The sequence below is a fragment of the Caloenas nicobarica genome, chromosome 4, assembly GCF_036013445.1.
Source record: "Caloenas nicobarica isolate bCalNic1 chromosome 4, bCalNic1.hap1, whole genome shotgun sequence".
Classification (NCBI taxonomy): Eukaryota; Metazoa; Chordata; class Aves; order Columbiformes; family Columbidae; genus Caloenas; species Caloenas nicobarica.
In genome coordinates this window covers 62860339-62884172 of record NC_088248.1, presented here as the reverse complement: position 1 = coordinate 62884172, position 23834 = coordinate 62860339, and the positions used below count along the sequence as shown (strand labels likewise).

At 39.8% G+C, this 23834-nt stretch overlaps 1 protein-coding gene across 9 annotated transcripts in view; it reads right to left on the bottom strand.

Annotated features, from left to right (window-relative positions):
- LDB2 (LIM domain binding 2) overlaps positions 1-23834 on the bottom strand; it is a 218114-nt gene that overhangs the window by 108257 nt on the left and 86023 nt on the right. The gene's annotated exons all lie outside the window — the stretch shown is intronic.

Genomic DNA, 23834 nt, shown 5'->3' with positions numbered 1-23834 from the left:
ACTCATGAAGTGAGAGCCAGGTGACACAGCTGCACATGGAGGGAAGCTGTGCTGGAAGGAACATGCCACTGTCCTGGGCCACTGAGGCCAGAGGAGCAGTTGGAGCTTTGGGGAAGATAAGACTGTAGAGACCCTACGGGAAGTCTACCAAAACAAAACAAAAAACCAAAACCAAAACCACCTTTGCTAAAGGACTGGGTGGAATATATTTGCCTTGGAAAGATGGCTGGAAAAAAAACAATTTGAAGGAAACTGTAGATATACAATGTACCTGAAGACTGACTTTTGACTTTTAAAAGATTTAAATGTGGGATCAATATTAACTAGAAGAGAAGAAACTGAGGCGGCAGACACAGCAAGCGATATATTGGATACAGACCCTGCTACCTGGGTCAAGGTCTGTATAGCACGACGGGCCTGCTCTATTTTCTGTAGTGCAACCATAATGTCATTTCAACTCCACAAGAGGTCAAAAACATTTGTACAAAGTTTGTTCCTTCTCTTGTTTCTCTAGGGCTGAGCAACATGACTATGTGTGTGTAGGAAAACACACTTGGTTATGAGAGTCGGTCAGGAGATCTCTAGGAGCTGAGGAACGGAGGAAGCCTTTGACTGAGTCCCTAAAAATTAAAAAGTTCTTTTGATGTGTCCCTCATACCTTATCAAGTCCCAACCTCAGGTGCTTCCACCCATTTTCAGAAGCACATTGCACTATATTCTGCACTTTCACTGAATTAACCATATGCACAGAGCCTTTCCTCTGCTGCACACCCTGTAAGCTCAGAGAATTTTTTTTCACTTGCTCAAAGACTTACAGCTCAGTCAAATCAAAAGTGATTTTCTCTAGAAAAAGCAACAGCACTTCTCCTTCATGAGAGCTATTTCCATGCCAAATTTCAAGTTTCTACCTACAGCCAAACAAGCTGTCGGAGTCCACAAATATTCTCTGTAAAAGTGGAAAACTATGTTTTATCTCAGTCCGTATTAGAAAATGGCTCAAACCTTGTTCGGACTGGCAAATGAGATTTCCAGGCAGGTATGCAGTGGGACCATTTTTAACCCCTGCGTGAACACTCTGGCAACTTATGAGTGACTGAAAATGAGAAGTTTAAGTGAAAACTATTATGCAAGTTCAACACGTAATGCAATCCCTAAGAGACTGTAATTGTGCCTGAAAATTTGCTAGTGACCCTTGCTTCAAATAATAACAGCAAACAAAAGGCATTTGAGAAAATGAGCTTTGTTTTCATGTTTGTTTTGCGTATGTGGCAGAAGATGCACATCACCAGTTTTACTCTTCCCTGTGCAGAGGCAGCTACTTGCTCAGCTCCTGCCATTTTTTCAGACATTGCAGGCAGCAACCAGGAGGACAGAACTGTTTTAAGGTTCAGGATAATATGACTGAAAGGCACAGAAAGCAGCAACAAAACAAATGGATGGATTCTAAAAGCAGTGGGCACCTTGTAGTCCTCATGGGCCTTGAATTGCCATTTCTTGCTCTGCAATATTGAAAATCAGGCCACCTACTTGTGTCCTAAATAAAATTAAAATCTGATTGAGGCATCTTTTTGGAAAATACTTGCCATCACCTCTAAACCTATGCTTCTACTCCTTAAAAAGCAAATCGAAACAACACAAATCCTAACCTCAAACTAGCGAACAGTAAAAACATCTTGCCTCTCCAAAGACTGCTTGCACTTAAATCTGTCTGACATTTATCTTACGCAATGTGGTCTAAGGGAACATCTATTTTTTTCTCCCCTTCTTGTCCCCCCAGTTTCAGTCTTTCTTACCGTGTGGAAAAAAAGTTACAGCTAAAATTTTGTTTCCACTGAGTGCTATACAAATTTGTAAATCAGAAACCAAAGGAGTTAATTTACATCTAAAAGCAAATCAGCACACACAGGAACTAGAGCACACGAGAAGCCCTGAGATAGTTGTTTGTTTATGGTAATAATTTTATTTATTTATGTGGGCTGTATGCTTCTTCTGGTAGCCAGAGCAAAGGCACAATTATAAGAGATGCAACCTGATGCCATCCATCCATCCTTCCCTGATCAAACAGCAGTAGAGATGCTTACAACCTGTTCTGCTTGGTCATTTTTGTTGTTTCTGATGCTACTGAAAGACTAAACTAATATTAAATTCTGTATCATGTACAGTTATTTCTAAAATGGTATATTATATAACCACCCCCCCCCCATAATTAGACTTATAAGCCGGAAATAATTCCAAGACTATCCAAAATAACCTGAATTCACTCCTGGATTACATTGAATATCATATTTTCAAATATTTTAAGTTCTAATATCTAACAGGAATGTACACATCCCTAAGATGTATATATGCGTATTTATATAAATAAAATATTAAATTTACACACCCTTAAAAATAATAAATCCATCTTACTACTGACAGTTAACAGAATTTGCTGGACTGGTTCTTTTCAATGGCAAAGCTGAACCCACTTTCAGAGTGATAATTTCTAGGGTTAATTGTCATAGCTTCCTTGAGGCAATCTTCTCCACCAGCTTTATTTTATCTGCCAGAGCACCAATATGTCATGATTAGCATAAATTAAACTAAATAAATTCGGTGGGTTACTATATTATTTTATGTTAATCCGTTTATTTATTTATTTTTAAACATTTCAAGGTTAGGGATGGGTGAGCAGCGCGATGGTGAATTCCTAAAGGCAGCTTGTTCAAATTCAGCTCAGAAGTGCTTAAAAACTGTGTGATATTTTTCAGAAATATTTAGGAGAAAAAAACCCAGTGTGAAAAAAGTCGTCAAGTACAAACTGCTATATCATTATATACTGACCTTTTCCAGACGTACCCATGGCACGCTTACTGTCAGGCAAGGAACTCAAATATGTGCAACTCAATAACACAGAGCAAGAGAACAAGAAGCACCAAGCAAATCTGCTTGCGTGACTCAAATGAGAGGCTTTCTTGGTGTTAAAAAAGACACAGCATGACCTGTTGCTGCTCCAGGTAACGTTTTTTTCACAGACATTAGAAAGGAGTTTGCCAGCTGCCCATGCGGGCACTCACAAGGGCTTTCTTTCTCAATCTGCTGGCCACAAATAAACCCGAGGCAGGCAGAGGACGGGGCCGTGGTGCACACGAGGAACATACAGCCAGGGCCCTGCCAGTGGTCATCTGGCCAAGTTGGTGCCTCTCTAATACCATCCTGCTCTGAATGGAAATGTTCTCAAAGGAGATGTGAAGAACACAAGTAATATGCTTAGCACAGACTGAATCTGTCTCTGCAAAACCACAGCCAACAAATGTTTGATAAGACAATAATTGTTCAAAGTAGGTATACGTTCTCCATCGTAACTGTCAGCACAGCTTGTGCAAATACACTGCACCACATCATGTAGAAATGAAACTAGGAGTGAGATTCACAAAGCACTTTAATGTGCTTCTTGCATATGACAGCACAGTAAAGACATATGCTGTGCTGGTTTGTCAAGTGTGCAGCAATGTAAGATGTGATGGGTAAAGAAGCAGACCTTAAAGGAATGGAAAGCCAGGATGAGGTTTTTGTCAGAGAGTTTCAATGGCGCAAGAGGGTGGGTAGAGTAGCTGAAGTAGAGAAAAGATGGTGAAATTGTAATTGTTCCAGCTGCATGTGCACAAGCAATTCAGCTTTTCATTTATTGATAATGTTAAAATTCTCTATTATTAAATTTTAAAATATTTTCTTGTTTGGCCAGTTATATATAAGACAAATTATGACTCTTACCTCTGGTCCAAAGTAGATTAAGAAAGAGCATGACAGTACAGATACAGAAGAGGAGACACAGTACCTATGTAGGCAGGGACAGAATTAAACACTATAGTCCAACCGGTAGCAAAAAAAACAAGGCCAGATCCAGAATGCACAGCTAAGTCAAGAAAATGGAAATTTTAAGTGCAAAGGCTTGAGAAGGGACAAACTGATCACTTAAAGCAGGTCTGTATAGTCTCTGCCAAATTAACTGATAGCCATAGGCATCTTTTAAGGTCTCTGCTTAAATTAAGTGTCAAAGTGGCAGATGATCTGCCCGTGTTCTGTACGTTCCACAGCAGCAGCAAACAGATGAAGAAAACATCCAACAACAGCAATGTCCCACTAATAACTTACAAATTCTTACTAACCCTTCAAAACGCGAGGCTGCCACCTGACTAGTTCTGTCAGTGGACGGGCTGTTCCCTCTCTGTATGCCACCAGAGCTAATGTTTATGTGGCAGAAGACGTACATGACAGCACCTTCTGCCAACCAGACGCATATGCCAGCAGGAATTTGAACTGAAGGTCTCTGGTTTGGAAGTCAGAACGGACAGCAGGGAAGGGTTAGAGCCTCTCCTCAGACCTTTTTCATTTTCAGGGCTCCCACGCTGTTGTGGCCAAGTCTTGGACAGGTTTCTCGTTTTGTTCGCCACTCGGCTGCTCCCTCCCTGGATCCAGCAGCCAGATGTGAGCCCTTCTGCCAGCGCTGCTCTAAGTCAGCGGGGAACAGAAACGCTGGTTAAAGCTGAGGTGACCCTTGTGAGACCAGCACCAGAGCTGTCAGCACCTTGTAGGACCCAGACCTTGGGGAATTATACAAAAACTGCTGTCAGTAGTAACTGTTGACTATGGAAACCATTTCAAAAATCCGTATGAGTTTAAAGCACTTGAAAAAAGGCCAGTTAAAAAAAACCCTGCACAAAAGCAGATGCCAGATGTGTTGTATCACATACATTACAGTAGCTTTCTTTCGCAATGATTTTCAAGATGATATCTTAAAGGATCAAAACCTAGAAGCATTAACAAGGGTGTTAGACACTGAAAGCCATCAGAATCCCTTGTTCTATCACTCTGAATACATTATTGCATCTTACTTTCTAATGCTGAAAATGGATAGATTTTCAGATAAAAATTAGAAGAGCTTGAATTGCACTCCCTCTTTGGATTCTTGTAATGTATGCATTTTCATAATGTTTCGCGTAAAGCATTCAGGGAAAAAATTGCATACATTTATGGTCAAATTACTGGCAGCTTAGCTTCACAAATGCTATAATTTAACTGTTTAACAGTAAATTAAATTTACAGTTTGTAATGTAAATAAGTTGTTCTTTTTAATTCAAATAATAGTAAATAATATGTGTATAATAGAAGTTCTGTTTAACAATGACAGACTATTTTCACAACAGACAAAATTTACTTATTTCAGCTTGTATCTATTGCCAATCTCACAGTAACAGAGATTGTTTCCAACTATAAATGTGTGTTAAAACATTTGACTTTAATAGTGGAATCTTGTCAAATTGATGTACCGTAATAGAACGTCATAAAATCTTATTCCAAATTGTAAACTGAAGCGTTAAAAATTAACTTTATAGCCTAAGAAAGACAGGTTCAACATACTGTTTTATGGTCAGAAAGCTAATTTAAAACACAGGTTGAAAATTTGATTCTGCTTAATACATTTAAACCAGAAAAATCCTAAAATTGTCAGACATTTCTAAAAGAATCCGAAAGTATTAAGGCTTCAGTTATGCCAGGTTCAGGATGATCCCTGCTAACAAATGTTGCTACCGTATCACACTGCTCTGACTTTGGTCCTCTGAGGTGTGCAGAGGCAGACGAGTTTGCAAGATAAGGGCCCTTATGTTAAAAATTCATGGGAAAGGTCATGTTCCTACCATTTCTGAAGTGCCGAGTGGATCAATGGAATGCACGAAACAAGACAGTAAGACACAGAAACGTCTTCCTGCTGGCTGGCACTCTTGGAAGCAGCACTTGGGAAATGCAGAGGACTGAGGATTGCCAGCACTAGCCAACTTCGGGATGTTCTCTGCTTCTGGTCTGCGATGAACCAGGGGCTGGAGACCCAGAGAGCATATTCCACTGGCAGGGGCAAGCACACAGGTACCTTCGAAGGCCCCTAATGAAGTCAACGTGCTGAGCTAAGCCGAGATAACCCCCTTCTTAAAAAACTGGATATGGTTATGTGCGAACCTTCTGGCTAGCAGCAAGGCTAAATCGCTAGGAATTAATTCCCTCCAGTGCTGACCTACAGACTTTGTGTGACGGGGAGGACGCCCTTGCCTGGAGCAGGGGGTTCCTCACCCGGGTGACGGGAGCAGTTTAAAAGTCCTCACTGACCAACGCTCATCACAAACAGGAAAGGAAACTCTGAGCTGTGCAGCACACCTCTAATTCAGGTCCTATGGTATGAATGTGGCCATACCAGCTCCTGTCCAGCCTGGGGCTGCAGGCTGTCCTCATGGAACTGGTCCCCCTGGAAGCTTTTCCCTTTGGATCAAGTCCTCAAAATATGCCTTTATGTATCCAGCACAACTTGACCCTGAATTTCAATGGTCAGCTGTATGAAAGACACAGCAACACGGGGTTTGTCTCACAAAATAACAATTATCCTTTTGATAATAATTCTTCCATTTGTATCGGAGTCTTTTAGCTTGCTTTCTATTTCATCTGCTTCCCAGAGACCCAATTTACCTCCCTTAGCAATGTTTTGCCCCATAACTGAACACCTCATGATAGATGCTGTACTATACCTTAAACATGACATTTCCTATAGAGCAAAAAAGGCTGTTAAAGGGACTTTGTGACTTTACCCTACTGAAGCTGAAGAATGCCAGATATAATTGAGGATAGCAGTTGGCTGACAGTCCCTCAACAGCAGCCCCACTACTTCAGTCCTTTCAAAATCAGGAAAATAAAAAGCAGGTTATTCAGAACTGTGTTTTGTGGCCAGACACCTGCAAGAGAACTGAACATGATCTAAACTCACAGTCATATTCAAAAGCACACCACAAAATACAACATGCTTATTGCTGATTTGGAAGCGGAAGTCTTAGTAGTTGTTTTTCTGAAAGCTCTGAATATTATTTTCTGAGATTTTCCTCTTCATGTATAGCCAACAGTTTTATAAAAGGGATTGTTTTTTTAATTGTATCTATTATATACGGATGTGTGTTCTTTTGAGGATTTTGTCAGCTACCTTAACCCATGTTTAATAAAATTGCATTCAACGCACATCCCCACTGAAGCCGATACAGGATTAGGTACTAGCTAACATGTGGACTAGCATCAGAGTCTGACCCTTAGTACTGGAAAACTCAAGACAGCATCTTAACCTCAGAACCTAAAGTGCTTTACAGATTGAATATGCAGTAATTGATCACACAGGCTGAGCCGTCCTCAGAAATGTCTCATCAGGGTGCCAGTTATGATAAGACTACAGCAAAGCTGGCGAATTTGCAAACATAAGCTGAAAACATCTAGCAGTCTTCTAAAATGAGGGACAGTCTAGCTATTAAAAGCAAAATAACTCCCATCCCTTGGCTGTTCTAAGTCAGTGACAGCTGGTTCAGTCTTCCTATGAGTAGCTCTAGTTTATTTAAGAACGCTTTGGTTTGCCTGTACCACCTTTTTCAATTTTTTCTATTTCCTACTTGAATGGGAAAAAATAAAACAATGGCTCATTGAAAATGTCAAGTACATAAATCGTGTATCAGAAAAATTAAAGCACATAAGTCAAAAGCATTGCTTTACTTGTTTTTACAAATTATAAGAGTTGAGACCCATGTCTGCTCATGCACCCCTAGTGCCGTGCCAGAGCTCTGCCCACAATGTCCCACCGCCTGCAAGAATGCTGCCCAGTTCCTTGCAGCTTTCTCTGCAGTGGAAATATTCCCTGCAGATTCAGCTTTGTTTAGTTAATTTTCAGTCAACCGAATTTCGAGGTGATCATGTATGTAGTTGCTTTCCAAGTGCTGCAGGGAAACATGACTTTATTCCTATATTTGTCTCCTTTGAAATTTAAAAATAAAGGTGACCAAGATCTCTATCTCAAGTTCTGAAAGAAGCTGAATTCTAGACCAAGGTAAAAATGAAATTTAAAAACAACAGTTTCTTCTGACACTGGACAAAAAACTTCATCAGAATAAGAAAGCGAGCAGTACTGCTAAAATGATGCCTTGCCCCGCCGCTCCAGCTTGCACTTGCCTATCTTTCTACTATGCATTTAAAAACAATGCAGATACTTTCACACAGAGCATAAGCTTTTTTTTTTTATCTGTTTCTTTGCATTTCCAGTTAATGTCCAACGAAGGAGGACCCAGCTCTGTCGTGAAGGCATCTCGTTCAGCTTCACAAGAACGCAAGCTGTGAACTGCAGAGTCTGTGCAGGAGCCACAAGGCTGCAGTTCAACTGCAGTTCTCAGTGCTCAGCATCCAGAAGCCTCTTTGCATTCAAGTGATCCTAACCTAAGCATAAAGTATACAACGATCGTATGAAATTAAATGAAAAAAGGGAAAATACTACTGCACTAAGAAATCTGTTGGCAGGGCTGTGCATTCCACTGCTGTACAGGAGACAAGGCTGTACAGTTTTCATCAAGCTTTCTCACTGTGTCACAGAAAAACTGGAGCCACGCCACTGACTTACATTCACCCTCCAGTGAAGGCAGCAGCTTGCTCCACCTCTTGTTTGCCTTCAAGGATTTTATCCAGAACAGTGGCATTTTAGCAGTGAGAACTGTGCCTGCTAATATTATGGTGGTCTCAGTTCAAACCCTGTTTATCACAAATGCAACAGTGCCTAAGCACGGCACATTCCTGAATACCAAGAATCGGCCACAGTGAGGGAGCAGGATTTGATGAAGTTCTGCCACAAATTCTGTTTTAAAACACCCCGTTTTCATCTGAAGTGGACACATGAAAATCAGGCTGTGTGGGGGAAAAATTAACAAATCTTTGAAAAAAACAAAGCCGCATAATCTGCTGTATTTCAGTCGGTCTTGATCCGCAAAATCCCAGATCTTTGTTTAAGCTACAAACAGACTATAAAAATCAGCTTGCTGGCCTCTCTCCTTATTATCCACATCCCTGCACAAATCAAATGAAGCTTTTGCTGTAAAGCTGATAAAAAACACCACACACATGAGCAAGCTGATGTATTTAAAAAGTGGTTATCATTTCTAATCCTTTCCTCTCTCTCCAGGGAATATCATCTTTCCAAGGAACACACAAAACTACACCACTGAGCACACAGCAGCACTTATACTTGTTTTGATTTGGGATTTTCTAAAATAACAATGAACGAAGTAGTGTGGCATTATCATTGATTTTTAGCACTTAGGGAAGCAGTACAACAGTCATCCAACTGTTTAAAATCAGTGAATAGCCAAGACCAGATCTGACAAATATTTGCACTCACTTAAACTATTTCAGAGACCTCACAAAATGAACTACAGTATCTGGTTTGATAGCATGTGGATGCTTTTGCCATTTCTTTGTAGATAACCCAGATCTCCGTGTGTAACCCAGAATAAGAGAAGTGGTCACAGATGCTAAACTTATGCCTGAGCTCTCCTAGCGGGCACTGGGATTTGTTTGGGATTCAGGGTATCGACTGAGATGCTCTCCAGTCCCAGTTCCCTGCCAGTTGTGCCAGGGAAACAAATAAATTTTTATTATCTAATTTAGACATTTGCTCATGGTAAGTCTAAATCCACTCTAGACAATCAGATGCAGGCATGAAAGGACTAATAATCATTTGACATGTGTGTACACCCAGTCTTGCAACTTGCCCCAAGCCAGTGAGTGATAGCACTGGAAAACCAACGAGAGACTATATTCAAGTCCCACCTCCCAGAGTTCAGTCTTCTAAATGGGAATATTTCCCCATAAAATGAAATTCCTTCCAAAAGATTAAATTATCAGCCATTGCATTCCATTATTTCAACCTGATTTGTTACAGACTTGAGCCAAAGACTAGAAAGTTTCACTTACAGATTAAGCAGTGCTCAGGTGTTTAAATGTCCTTTTTCACATTGTGCACATTAAAACTTTGTCAAAGACTCTGCTTTATAAATAAAATTGCAGACATGAGTTGCAATTTTAGACTCTTGAAAAGATATGTGTACACACGCAGAAAGAATAAGGAACAGAAAGAAATACAGCACTCAATTTAATACATAGATTTCTGCTGTCGAATGGGAAAAGGTGCTTCTTCACAGTGAGTCTTCCCATTCACAGCGATGGCTCCTGTGTAGGAGTAGAAGTAGCCACAGAAGTTTTGGAATTATGAAATATCAAAATAAAATCTACTCCATTGATTGAAGCCATTTACATCCGAAGAACTTTATCCTATAATTAAGGCCCTTCTGTTCCTATTTTCTCTGATCCTTTCTGTCATTTTTGGGGCATCAGAATACATAAAGCAAAGACTCAAGCCTGGCTTGCTATGGAAGCAGTACAGACAACTAGCTGTCTGAGAAAACTAACCTTAATTGAACGTGGCTATGTATTTTAAAGGAATGGAAACAAAACTGACATTAGGGAAGGAGTAAACACTGCATTCCAGCAAATTTAGCTAAAAGAAGTTGTCTGGGTTTTTTGTGTGGCAGTTGCTGTTAAATGAATAATCAGATAAAACAAATAAAAACAGAAGTAACACCTGCTTAGTCTGACATAAGCCCAGAGGTGAATCAGATTCAGCCTTTAACAGCTGCCCTCAGGTGCCTGAGGAAACGTAGCAAGGTAATTCACACACCGTTAGGCCAATTTTCAATGGACTTCTGTCAGTTGAACAGTTGATAAAAGCTGTCTGGACAATCAAATACTGCATAGTGCAACACAAAGTGGTGAATGCATATAAGCCCAATCAGTCTGAGTGACAGATGTGCCTCCTCACTGCCTCGTTTTTTGTTACTGTTTTTGACAGCTATATATATATTCAATTTTCAGCAGAGGTCAGAAGTCCAGGCTCTATCTATATGGCATTTTTAATTCATATCTACACAAATGTCATGGTATTTCTCTAGGGGAAAAAAGTGTAAAAGTTGATTTTTGTGTCAGCTAATAAAATTATTGTATAATTCATTCAATCATATCTCCTTAGCCATATATTTATATGGATACCTGATAGTTACAAGGCAAATGATAGACATAGACAAGATGATGCAGGCTACGTGGACTGTCACTACTTGCCAACAAGATATGAATGAAGAAGTGGTATGGAAGAGACTCAGTCTTTCACAGGGAGCTAACGGGTTACCCGTCCTATCCAAAATGAGACAGCTATGAATCACTAACAGGTTATCCTCACAAATTCAGTGTAAACTGCCATGTGATTGAACAGGCATTGCCCTTTTCGATCACACATTTAATAATGGAGAAAGACACCAGAATTTATCTTCTGCCTCTAAGAGGCTTTCTCACCTATAAGAAACTTAGAAATGTACACCAAAGGTATCCTGGATGCTAAAAACTTAATGGGTGAAAATGCTGGCTATTTGCATGACAAGGTTTTTCTGTGGCACAGATTTGCTCTGAAAATGTGCCTTGATATTCAGGCCTGCATTTTCAACTGCACTAGTTGTATCAGCTGCTTAACCTCACACTGGCTTGTCACATGCATGTGGCATTTATCTCCTCCATATGCCTATGACAATCCTCCCCTCAACCATGCAAGTGACTTTCACTGACTGTGGAAAATTAGGCATTTTGGAATTTTAAAAACGAGAGCAATTTTTTTATGGCCTGGAATACATGTCCTAGAACATATTCTAGGACCCTGTTGTTGACACCTGTTGTCCATGTTCATCATCCTCTCAGTCCAAGACTAAAGCACTGTCTCAGTGATAAAGAACACAGATCCAAGAAACAGAACAAATGTTAAGTAGGACTGGTGTTACAAGTGAAGACAAACCCTTTATTGCAAACATGATGACCAAAATTCACAGCATGTAATTCCATCTGAGATGTGGACAGACTTCCATTTGCAAGAGGGTCAACTAGAAAGTCTTTACAGTTGATTTGCGCAGAAGAGAACTCTCAGATGAGCCTGGAAGCTCCCAGTGCCTGTGCACACGGAAAGGCAGTCTGAGCCGTCGGACATCCGTCTCCCACGTGCTGCAGTGTTTAGGACAGGCAATCAAAGAAGGCAACTGAATTTGTCCAACAGAACAGATTTTACCTGAATTAACTGTCACAATCTGAGTAGACAAGACTTTGATCCTTTGCTAGCTGCATCCCTTGGACCTTCTCTACTCGTTGACATGTAACTTCAGTCACAAACCACAGCAGAAGGCAGCGGCTTCATTTAGTACGTATAAAGCATTGTTTGCACAGTATTACCTACAGTAGCTTTTGGTTATGAATTAGAGAAGAAAAATCTCACTAAAAAGTAGGTAAAAGCACGAATTCTCAGAACAGCTACTGGACAGGAATCACTGGGTGCAGAATTTTTCACCTCCTGAATGATAAAAGTGGCAGAGACAAAATAAATTAGAGCGTGGTATTTTTTCTCACAAAAACAAGAGGTTACATGATAAAAAGCTGAAAAAGACTGTGTGCTGAAATGGAAACTGTCTTTTCTCCATTGTTAATGTGATGCAATCAGACACACAGTAGAAGATTAGAAATAACCTGCAAGTTTTTACTACCTTTGATTTTTAGCTCTGCGCTACATAAAATTAATTTGTATTTTGCTGTAGAAAATGCAGGATTAATGATGCGAATGTGGAAGAGAGATTTTTTTTTCCTGTGCAAGTTCCATGAATTCTTCTCAGACTTCAAGCAACACTTAAAGCAAAAGAAAAGTATCTACTTTGCATTTTAGGGTGATATACAACTCACAAGAGGTCCAGTTTAGATCATGCAGGCTTTCAAACTTTTGGTTACAAAGTTAGATCTCATTGACTCCAATCTTAAAATCAGATTTGATCTCTTAGAATGATAAGTAATTTAGCATGGTATTTGACAATTTTCCATATCCTCAGAAAACAGCAGTTCCCGTGCTATTTCAGTCCCTTCTCTCCAAAATGAGGAAAAATGTGGCAAAGGTAGCAATAGAAGAAAAGTAAGTGAAGTAAATAATTGTAAAATAAGAGGTTAACTACAGAAATAATTTTCTAACTAAGCAGCATCTTGTCCAAACCTTTAGGAAGGGTGGTCTAAAGAAAAAAAGTCTGATTTTGTAGTGAAATTTCAGGAATAATAACTCAGGGGATTTGTGTTTTCTTCCTAGCATCTACATATAACTTGAGCAAGACAATTCATCCTGGACTCATTATTTTCGGAGTTTTTAGAATACTACTTATCCAGCTCACTGCATTGCCTTTCACAAGAGATAAGACCTCAGAACACTCAAAAGTGATATTAAGAAAAATAAAAATCTTGATGTTTACTAAAAAAACCCAAACACGACAGTCTGGGGAAGATCACTGTGTTTTTCAGGTGCTAGGTTTCCCTGCTATAAGCCAAATACTGAGCCTGAAGTACATCTTAGAGATAACACACAAAAATAAATACTTGGGATCTGTTCTTCTCCTACCTCTTTCTCCAGTGTTTACCCCACTGGCAGACATTACAAACTCTTACAATCCTTCATTCTCTGCTGTACCAAGTGTCCCTCAGGGTCTAAGGTCCCATTTTCCCAGTCGGCTCCAGCAGTGACCCTCCCTCTCCAGCTACAAGAACAATTTGCTCCTGTGGTAAGGTCCCCGCTGACTCTTTTCATGCACTGTAGAGGAGGAGATGAAGTGGCAGGTAATAGGGAGCTTGGAGGAGCTCACATTTCCAAATACTGCAGAAACAAGAATAGGAAAACTGTTCCAAACTGTGCCAACTTTGTAGACTGTGACACTTTCTGAGATTCTAAAATGTGGCATCTTTCTAATTCCAAAAGAAACTTTTCTGCCTACAGAGACATAGCACTGATGGTCACCTGTGTCCCACTAAACTTAAAAGAAATAGCAGTCTGACCCAATTTCAAATGAAAGGCAGGTGCTCTTCAGTAGAATTCTGCATAGCAATGCATTGCCATTTGAACAGGGAAGGAAGGTCCTGACTGAATCTTGTAGGAAATTTCTTATTTTGACCCAAATTAGAAAAAAAATCCCAAAACTAGAGAAATCCAGATACTGTCTAACAAATGGCTCAGTTGGGTGGGATGAATCAGTAAAGTGTTATTTCCAAAGCATTTCAGGGAATGTGCGCGGCGAGGGGAAGGCAGACTCAACCCATGCCTGTGACTGTTCCTGAACAGGAAAAGCAGCTGGTTCTGCCTTCCAAGAGTCAGGGAGCAGTCGCTAGAGCCAACTCAGCTTCCACCCACATGGGAATTAGTAGCCACAGAGGCAGCAGAGAGGCACTTCTGGATGTCACGTAGCATGGCACGATGCACTGGCAGCTTAGGAGCTACTCAGGGTAATGAGCCCTTCCCAGGGGGGATCCCACAGGCCAGAGCGCCTTTCCACCCTCTCCCACCTTCATGTTCTCAGATTATGCAGAGGGTCAGGATGCGAAACCATGTAAGGGACCTGAGCATTCAACTGCCACACAAAGTCAAAAAAAGAACTGAAAATGTCATGTTAAGTAAAAGCAAAGGAGGACTTTGAACCACCACTATCCCTCTGCCCCATGCCTTTTTTGGTTTTTTGAGTAAAAAATTGGACTTTCTTACTCTGCAGCATGTCTAGATCACTGGGTGGAGAACTCTGATATAATATACCTTTAGCAAAGCATCTTATGACCTCTCAGCCATCCTGAACTAATTCTCATTGCACTTTTGGCAATAGATAAAACTGGGTTGATTTCAAATAAAAGGATGCTCTCATGTGGTCCATGAGAAAACAAATAAGAACTTGAGCCATTCCTGGCATGTCTTGAGGAATTCAAGGCATCAGATTTAATAGTCTATATTAAATGTATTATTCCTGAAATAACTTCTGGCACTTTTGAAGCACCTGAGAAAATACTGTGGATTGGAAACTTGACGAAGATCATCTTTACTGCCACTGCAATTGTAAATAGTAATGATGGCAAACAGATGAAAGCTTTTCTGCTGTTTCGAAAGAGAAATACATTACAGAAATCATAAAAGCTTCTTCAGTGACAGCAAAGGAATCTATACAAAAGCTCTGTAAGAATAAACAGGATATTAACAGAGATTCATTACTGCTGTCTTTATGGATGTCTATATTTCAGGTAGTTCAGCAACAGGAGAAACCTGATCGTTGCTGTTCTCAGTGAGCACGAGGCATCTAAGATGTGAAAAAGGAAGTTAGATTTATTCTGGAGGAAGAAAAATAAGAAAATGTAACTTTTAAGAAAGGTTTCCACTGATCTAAGCCTGTCAAGTACTCTCAGCAATGCCACCAAACAGGTCTGAGCTACATTTGAAATATCAAAGAAAGGGAGAAACTTCCTTTTGAGGATTTGTAGCCATTCTCGCATCATCCAAGGAAACTTTTACATGTTTTGTTAAAGGATTCTTGTGTTATCTGCCATCCCTGCAACGTGAACCACATCTCTCTCTAGCCTGAAAAATATGTGAGGAGTTAAAAATGTGGCATACATTGTTCTTTTTTAATTTTAACAAAAAAAATTAGAGAGGAAGTAGACAGGCAAAAAAAAGAAAATCACATACTCTTTAGTTTGTACTGAGACAGGGAGTTCTTGCCATTTATGTAGCAATGGGCAGAACTCATCCAAACACAGGCAATTAAGTATGGCACAGTTTGAAGTATAGTAGAGATAAGAAATGGAAAAAGAGAGTGGCAAATTATCCAGAGGGAATCTGAGAAGGAGCTGCTTACTTCAGTCCAGAAAATCTAAAACACTTGTTAAATTTCCAGACCAATATTTTGACGAAGAGTTCTGGAGCTCTGCCATGAATTAATGAGTAGATTATTTTTCTTTAAAAGATAGAGACCTAGCTGGACACTCGCTTAACAAGGTAATTATCAAATGAAAGAGAAACACTGTACTGCTGTGAACCTGCATAAAGACTCTCATAATTACTGATGTTTCAGCCTATCTTTGTTTTAGAAGAACCATGCATTTAGTATTTTTTGCATAAAATACATTCAGCGACTTTGTCTGAAATAGTAGGTTTACTCCTATGTAATCAATCAAATATTATCTTCTCTAGACTGCTATTCAAATAGGAAATTTTGTCAAATTGCCAGAAACCTGGGAACACTTATCATTATTTTTGAAAAAGCAAAAGTTTAAGGGTCATGAGGAAGTTTCATAAAGGAGGGTGAGATGCTAAATACATAGCACAATGTTTTTAACAGTGATTTTTCTTTTCCTCAAATGGCTGTATATAATGGCAGTCATAGATATATTAATGAGAAGTTTACATGAACACTTGTAAAATGCTGTAAGCTTTCTCTGCCTGTGAAAATTTTCGTCTTTGCCCCTTTGACTCACCCTTGCATAGGTAAGGAATATAAGTATAAACCAAAAGCACTGTTCTACCCAACAACTGTTGGCTTGAATATAATGAGTATATTAGGATGCTATTTTCTCATTGCTTCCTTTATAACTAAACTAGCTAGACATGTCAAATAGCATCTTTTGTAAAGTAAAATAGTGACAGAAATCATAGACCATGTAAAGAAGGAAAAGAGAAAGACATAAGTGCGTGAAAAGTTTGGAAAAAAGAAAAACCAACTATGATGTTCTTCAGTGAGAAGGAAAATGGGATGGCAATGTGTACAGGAAAAGCTGTGCATGCTATTGTAACACAGCTCTCTGATCCAGGCTCCCAGCTCTTTTTCTCTAATGTTAGAACTGTTTCAAAATTTCATGGTAAAGGACTCATGGTTGTCCCTTTCAATTCTGCCGACTTTTGCTTGCAAATTCAGAGCACACAGAAGAAGCATAGTTTAGATCCTATCAACAGGTCAAGAGAAATGTGTCACAGTCTGGTGAGTAGATGTATCATTTTCCTGAGGACAAATTATAAATGCTGTGCAATTGCAATAACCCTTACTTTAAAAAAAAGAAGTGACAGAAGTGGAATACTCAATTAGAAAGATGTGCAAGCCAGAAAATTCTCACAGGCCAATATTATCTCATTAAAGCCTTGCTTAAAAATGGGTTTTCATGCTCTCTGTAAATAACATTTTTTGTTTATTTTCTCTACATATTAACTAGCACTTTCAGTAGATACTAAAATGTCTTTAAACAATCATTGAGCTTAAACAGAATGAATTACTACCTCCTGACACATTATACAAAAAAACCCAAAAATCAAATACTGCCACTCCTTCCTAGAAGGAGATCTAAATGCTGTCAGTCCTTTGTCTCCATGTCCTGGTTTCAGCTAGTATAGAGCTAATTTTCTTCCTAGTAGCTGGTATAGTGCTGTGTTTTGGATTTAGAATGAGAATAATGTTGATAATGCACTGATGTTTTAGTTGTTGCTAAGTAGTGGTCAAGGACTTTTCAGCTTCTCACGCCCTGCCAGGTGCACCAGAAGCTGTGAGGGGGCACAGCCAGGACAGCTGACCCCAGCTGACAAAAGGGATATTCTATCATGCTCAGTATAAAAGCTGGGAGAAGAAGAAGGAAGGGGGGACTTTCAGAGTGATGGTGTTTGTCTTCCCAAGCATCATTACGCGTGATGGAGCCCTTTCTTGGAGTTGGCTCAACACCTTCCTGCCCATGGGAAGTAGGGAATTAATTCCTTGTTTTGCTTTGCTTGCATGCATGGCTTTTGCTTTACCTATTAAACTGTCTTTATCTCAATCCATGGGTTTCCTCACTTTTACCCTTCTGATTATCTCCCTCCCTTATCCCACTGGGTGAGAAGTGAGTGAGTGACTGCGTGGTGCTTAGTTGCCCGCTGGGGTGAAACCACACAACACTCCAGAAGTAGTAGTTTTGTCATGATGAAGGCAAGGAGAGGGCTGGTCCTTGTGAACTGTCTCACAGGACACTTGATTTTCACTTGTAGCAAGGTGCACTAGTGGTGGCCAAGTCCAGAGGATGCTCTGCTCTGTGTACTTGTGTCCCAGCTCTCACTGACCACTTCTGCTGAGAAGCTACACTGACCTCATTAATGTTTATAAATATGTAAAGGGTGACTGTCAGGAGGATGGAGCCAGGCTCTTCTCGGTGACAACCAATGATAAGACAAGGGGTAATGGGTGCAAACTGGGACACAAGAGGTTCCACTTGAATATGAGAAGAAACTTCTTCACAGTGAAGGTGACAGACACTGGAACAGGCTGCCCAGGGAGGTTGTGGAGTCTCCTTCTCTGGAGACATTCAAGACCCACCTGGATGCCTTCCTGTGTAACCTCATCTAGGTGTTCCTGCTCTGGCAGGGAGATTGGACTAGATGATCTTTTGAGGTCCCTTCCAATCTCTAACATTCTGCGATTCTGTGATTTTCTCTACTAGCTAACTTTTCCCATGGACGTTACTTCCATTCCTCATACATTTTTTGTGTGCTGTGGGTGACCAGTTCCCTGATCAGAATGACCAAGTCCACATCCCTGGGTTTAGGATAGCAGTGACTTGCCAAAGAGAAGCAGGCATTCATCCTAATTCTAGCAGTTGCAGCAAAAGCTGCACCAAAAGTTAATGTTGCACTGCAGTCTGCTCAGAGCCAAGGGATGTTCAAATTGGAGCTGACAGCACAATCTTAATCCTGCTTCCCTGCTTATCTGTATTGCAATAATACAGACTGTAATTACATGATCACATATATTTGCACAAATGAATTTGATAGTATACAAATTTACTACAATCTAGATACACATTTGCACCTTTCTACATTCAAGAGGCATATCAAGGTATATTAATACTAATTTGAAGTCACCGCAGTCCACAGTATTTCTACTGACATATTGGTTACATTCTTTTGAAAAAGTTATTGCTAGGAACAGCTAAAGTTATATTTATTATATCTGAGCTCTACACCATAGAATCACACCACCAGAATCTAAATGGGTCTTTTATCTTTGTTATCATTAAAGAGAATTGATGGGGGAAAAGAAGCTTCAGTAGAAGGCATTTGGGGATTAAGACTGGCTTTCAAAGTATGCCAAGAGCACACGTGACCCCATTCCTGAGGGATGGGGATCCATACAGCATTTTAGGACTGTCAGTTGGGCTAATTGCTTGATCCAACACAGGGGAAGTGAGTCTGGAGCAGAAAAAACCAACTACTGCTGAGCCTGGCTGCAGGCTTGCCCTGGGGGAGGTCAGCAGCACTGCGGGGGAGCAGAGACACCACTGAAGAGCAAGGCTGCAGACCTCGCAAGGACTGAAATCAGTGGAAAGGGTGGGAGGCAGCATGCTGAATAGTCTACCTTCTTCACTTCTCTAGAAGACAAAAAAGTCAAGCAGGTGTTTGGGGAAGAGGAATTGCCATCAGACCAGAGAAGAGCATTATCATAGGAACATGATCAGTCTGGAGATGTAGAATAGACTCCTACAGGACTAACATGCTTTTTCGTTGAAGCAAGAGACACAAGCAAAGGGTTAGTCCCTCTATGCTATAAATGATATGAAAAGTAAAATGAAACCCACTTTTTTACCCAGGATGCCAGACATGGCACCTGGCAGGATGCTTCATGAAGGCATTATCACAAAGGGGTTCCTTCTCCAGGGCCAAATTCACACTCACTTTCTAGCTCAGTTGAGGACCACTTTTCTGAAGTCAGTGACCAAATTGCTCTGCTTTGGTCTGTGCTGTGAAGAGGTCTCCAAGCTCACCAACTGGATTCCCTTCACGAGAGAGGAATCAGACGAACTCCAGGAATGCACCTAATGCACTCCAGCCATCAACAGGCATTTAGTTCACTAGGCTGGACTGGACCTGGTCCAAAGTAACCCTCTGCACAACATGTTCGGTGTGGACGTCATGTCCTCAACAACTCTTCAGATCCTCTCCTACTGCACTGCACTGCTTGCTAATGTCGATGCAGCCTCCATCTACCAGCACAACAAATTATAAGCTTCAGTTAACAAGATGCCCCTGAGTGCTAGCAGTACAAACTCTGCTTTTTTGGAGGTGGTTGGAGATGCCAGATCACCCAGTTGGAATGTATTGTCCAGACGTTTTCCTTTCTATTTACTTGAGCACCTTCTCCCTGCCATAATACAGTTCTCCAGTTGTACCCAAATTCGCATTACAGATTGTGCACATTTTATGAAGCTAAGTTAAACTCTTCTCTCAGTATAAGATACCCTCTATTTCATTTTCATTCTAAAACTACTAACCAGGTCAATCAATTTAGTTGTACATGCGCGAAGAAGAAAAGCAGAATATTGATAGAAACAGTGTGGAAAGGGCAGATACTCCTTTGTTTTTCAACTTGATAAATGTTTTCTTGGTGCAAGGCCACGTTCTAGTTCAACATCCCTTTGCCTAGACTTTTTTTTTTTTTTTTAAATAACCCTGACCTGGAGCATCCCTTTGGATTACAGAATTTGATGCACAGCCAGCCATGCATGTGCAACTGTCCCTGAGAGCCAAGCCTCAGCAGAAAAGCTGGTGTGCATACAATCTTGAAACAAAAATAGCTGTCAAATCAAAGCTAATTTGCCACAAAAGAAAGCACCGATCCTCAGTTAGGGAATACCAAGCTAGTTTGAGTTCAGGATCGCTTATAAAAAAAATCGTAGGAATTTTATGAAATAAAAGTGTATTTTTAATCTCTCTAATCTCATTTAATAATGGATTTTCCTTAAGGATGAAAGGCAGGGGGGAGGGAAGGAACAAGTATAGATAATATCAGTTCTTGAAAGTGAAAAAAGTTTTAAAGTCTCTAAGCAACTAAAAGAGGGGAGGGAAACACACACAGTTATACAGCAGGCTGTTGTTTTCACATGTGCCACCAAAAATACGTTAGTTTAATGCTCCCTGGACCAGGGTTTCATTTTACCTCATTTTAGTGAATTAAATCATGTACTACAAAGGAATTTGGATCTGAATGAAAGGAACAAGATTGATATCAGGATGAAAAGTAATGCCCTATTAATTCAGGTCCAGACATTAAAGACAAAAATAAAATTGAATTACACAGTATTGTAATATTTCTGGACTAGATAAGATTGTATATAAAAGCCTTATTCATAGCCAAATGGAGATGGGAGCAGTAATGGATTTTTAAAAGATACGACGAAATGGTCAACATCTACTTTCAGCCACCCAGTGAACTGCACAGATGATGTTGACTCCATGGCTGCTGCTGAATAGACAGCTGTCCACGGGCGCTTCTCTGCACGCATTCCTCCACGGCATCCAAAATGATAAACTTCTAACATGAGCCTGGGTCACAGATGAAAAGCAGCTGTTTGAAGCTGAATGGTATGAAAAAGGCGGCACTGGTAATGAGGGAATAGCACTTGCAAGACACTTTAGTCAAGGCGCAGGTCCCTTTGGCTGAAGGAACACCCTTACAGGTGGGCAGTTCTATCTGGAGCAGAGGTATGGGCAGGGACACCCCCCACACACTTGCCCAATGATAAGCTATATGTGATAGTGCCCTTGAGAAAGAAACTTTTCTCAACCAGAGAATGATGATCCACGTCTTGGCTGGGTGGCAGCAGTGAAACAGAGCTACACAGTGAAAGCATAAGGTTGCAGGTACATGTGCTGCAGCCTTATGTCTTCAGCGGCCCAGGCCACCTCCTGTGCATCAGAGCTACCCTGTACTCCTCTTGGCTTTCCCATACAATATAAAATCCAAGTACCACCACTCACTTTCAATGACTTGGAGCCAAGATTATTCAAAAAAGAGCAGCTCTGGAATACTGGACCTGGATTAGCACTTCTTCATGTGCAGGCAGAGCTCCTTCAGGAGACAGGACATTCCAGGTAGTTCAGTAGAAAAGTTGTTTGAACTTCACAAAACCAAAGGAATATCACAAATCTGAATCATTCTGTTCCAAATCCAACACCTATTCCTATAAACTGTCCTCTCTGACGTAAACTTTTAATATTATCTATATCTTGGCTGCATTTGTCTATAGAAATCCTAAACAAATACTCCACAGAACCCACTTCTCTGAGAAAACGAGAGAAGAAACAAGAATTGCAAGGTACTGCTTACACTGCTATATGCACCAGAATGAACTTAAAATACTATGGTATAAAACTTGTATGGATCAGAATAGTGGAACGGCAAAATGTCAGCAACATTTTAAAGGTAATATAATTTGGAGTGCAGAATTCAATATGATGAAGAACGATAGCCACTGTATAATATCTCAGCCTTCTTATACACAGCAGACTTTAAAAAAAGTCATGACTACATTAATTCAAGGAAACTTCCAATATGGAATTGGGAACAGTATCTCAGTGTCCAGAGTCAGCTTTTGGCTCTATTTCTACTAATCATGGTGCTGCAGCTGACCCAGTTTAAATGTATTTCTATAAAGATTTCATAATTTTTGGTGATGTTGCATATTGTATTCTCCTAAGCCATTTAAATATATTGCACTATGGTAAATACCTAGTGCATAAAAATAAGGTGCATCATGTGGAACAGCATTACTGCATCATCGAAATACAATCTAAAATTATTAAACTTTTACTTGTACAATAAACGCAAACATGCACATTTGTTTAATAAAACCAACATTATATTAGGATGCACGTTTGCATAGTTGACTGTCTTCTGTTTGTGTGTGTTTACCTATCAGCAAGATTAAATCTGTGGGTAGAGGACATATTTTGCAGTGATTTTTTTAATTATCTGAACTTAAAAATGATCATCTGCACCTGCAAGCCTTGTCCTGCTGGTGTACTAGAGCTGTGGAGTCTGCAACATCACTACCTGCACTGTTAAGTGTATGTGCACAATATAGAACTTTGAAATTATTATGAAGTTATTGTAACATACATAAAGCTCCCAGACCCATTAGGATTGATATTCTGATTCACCTACACCTGAGAATTCAAAAAGGGAAGAAAAAAGTCTGACAGTCCACTGTTTAGTTATTCAGTGCTCTATAAAAAGAAATTCGTTTCTAATACCTTCAGGCAATCTGTCTGCTCCAAAGTATTATATTTTATAGTGGCTGAGAGTAAAACTACTGTACTTAGTTAAATGCCTCTCCTTGGTCTAGAAACAAGATGACAATATGAAAATATGCTCTGCCACAAGGTTTACAGTTTTTAGGGTATTAGTTAGGTCATTCATAGAGTGGGGTGTTTCACTTCTGAAAAAGAAACAACATAAATGTAATAAAAGAAAATAAATAAAACAAAAAATGCAGAAGAAAAATATTTCATGACTTCTAAGGGAAAGATACGTATAATTCTAGATTTGGATAAATATTCAGACTCAGTCTTGTTTCTTACAGGAACTCTGTAAATATGTTAGAACATTTTTTTTCAATAACATAATATATGTTATCTGACCATCTTAAAAATCACCTGATAATTTTAAAAGCTGAAGTAACAACAAGAAAATATTTCAACCTCATACTAAAAATATTTTGAAATACCTTAGTACAGCAACATTTTTATTTCTTAGTTTACTGCCAGTTATTCAGTACTGACCAGTGCTTCATAACTGCCATCACACTATGCAAAGAAAGAAACCATTTACCCCAAGTTTGTAATAGTGAAAAGTTTGGTGTTAAAAGCTATTCATTTCCATTATTTTGCATGGATTCATTTCCATTATTTTGCATGGATTTCCAGCATTTTATTAACATGGTCTCCAGCAGAGAGAAAGAACTGAATGCTATATAATTTGGACCAAATGGGTGAACAAAAGCCAACCACAACAAAGGGATTATTTGTATTGGGCAGGGAAAAAGCCCATAAATCACTGCGGTTCTCTCATGTTAATTTTGCCTTTATTCTTCCTGCTCTCTGAATGGACCTTAGACTCCTATAATGTATCATGTCCCATTATATTATGATTTCTCCCAAAGAGGGCTTATCGCTTCATCTGTTTATACAGCAGCAGAATCAATCTGACTGGGATTTCAGTGTGCCTTTGCAATTAAAGGCTATATATAATTGTGCAATATGCATATTAGGAGTTTAGCAGCCTTTTTCCAGG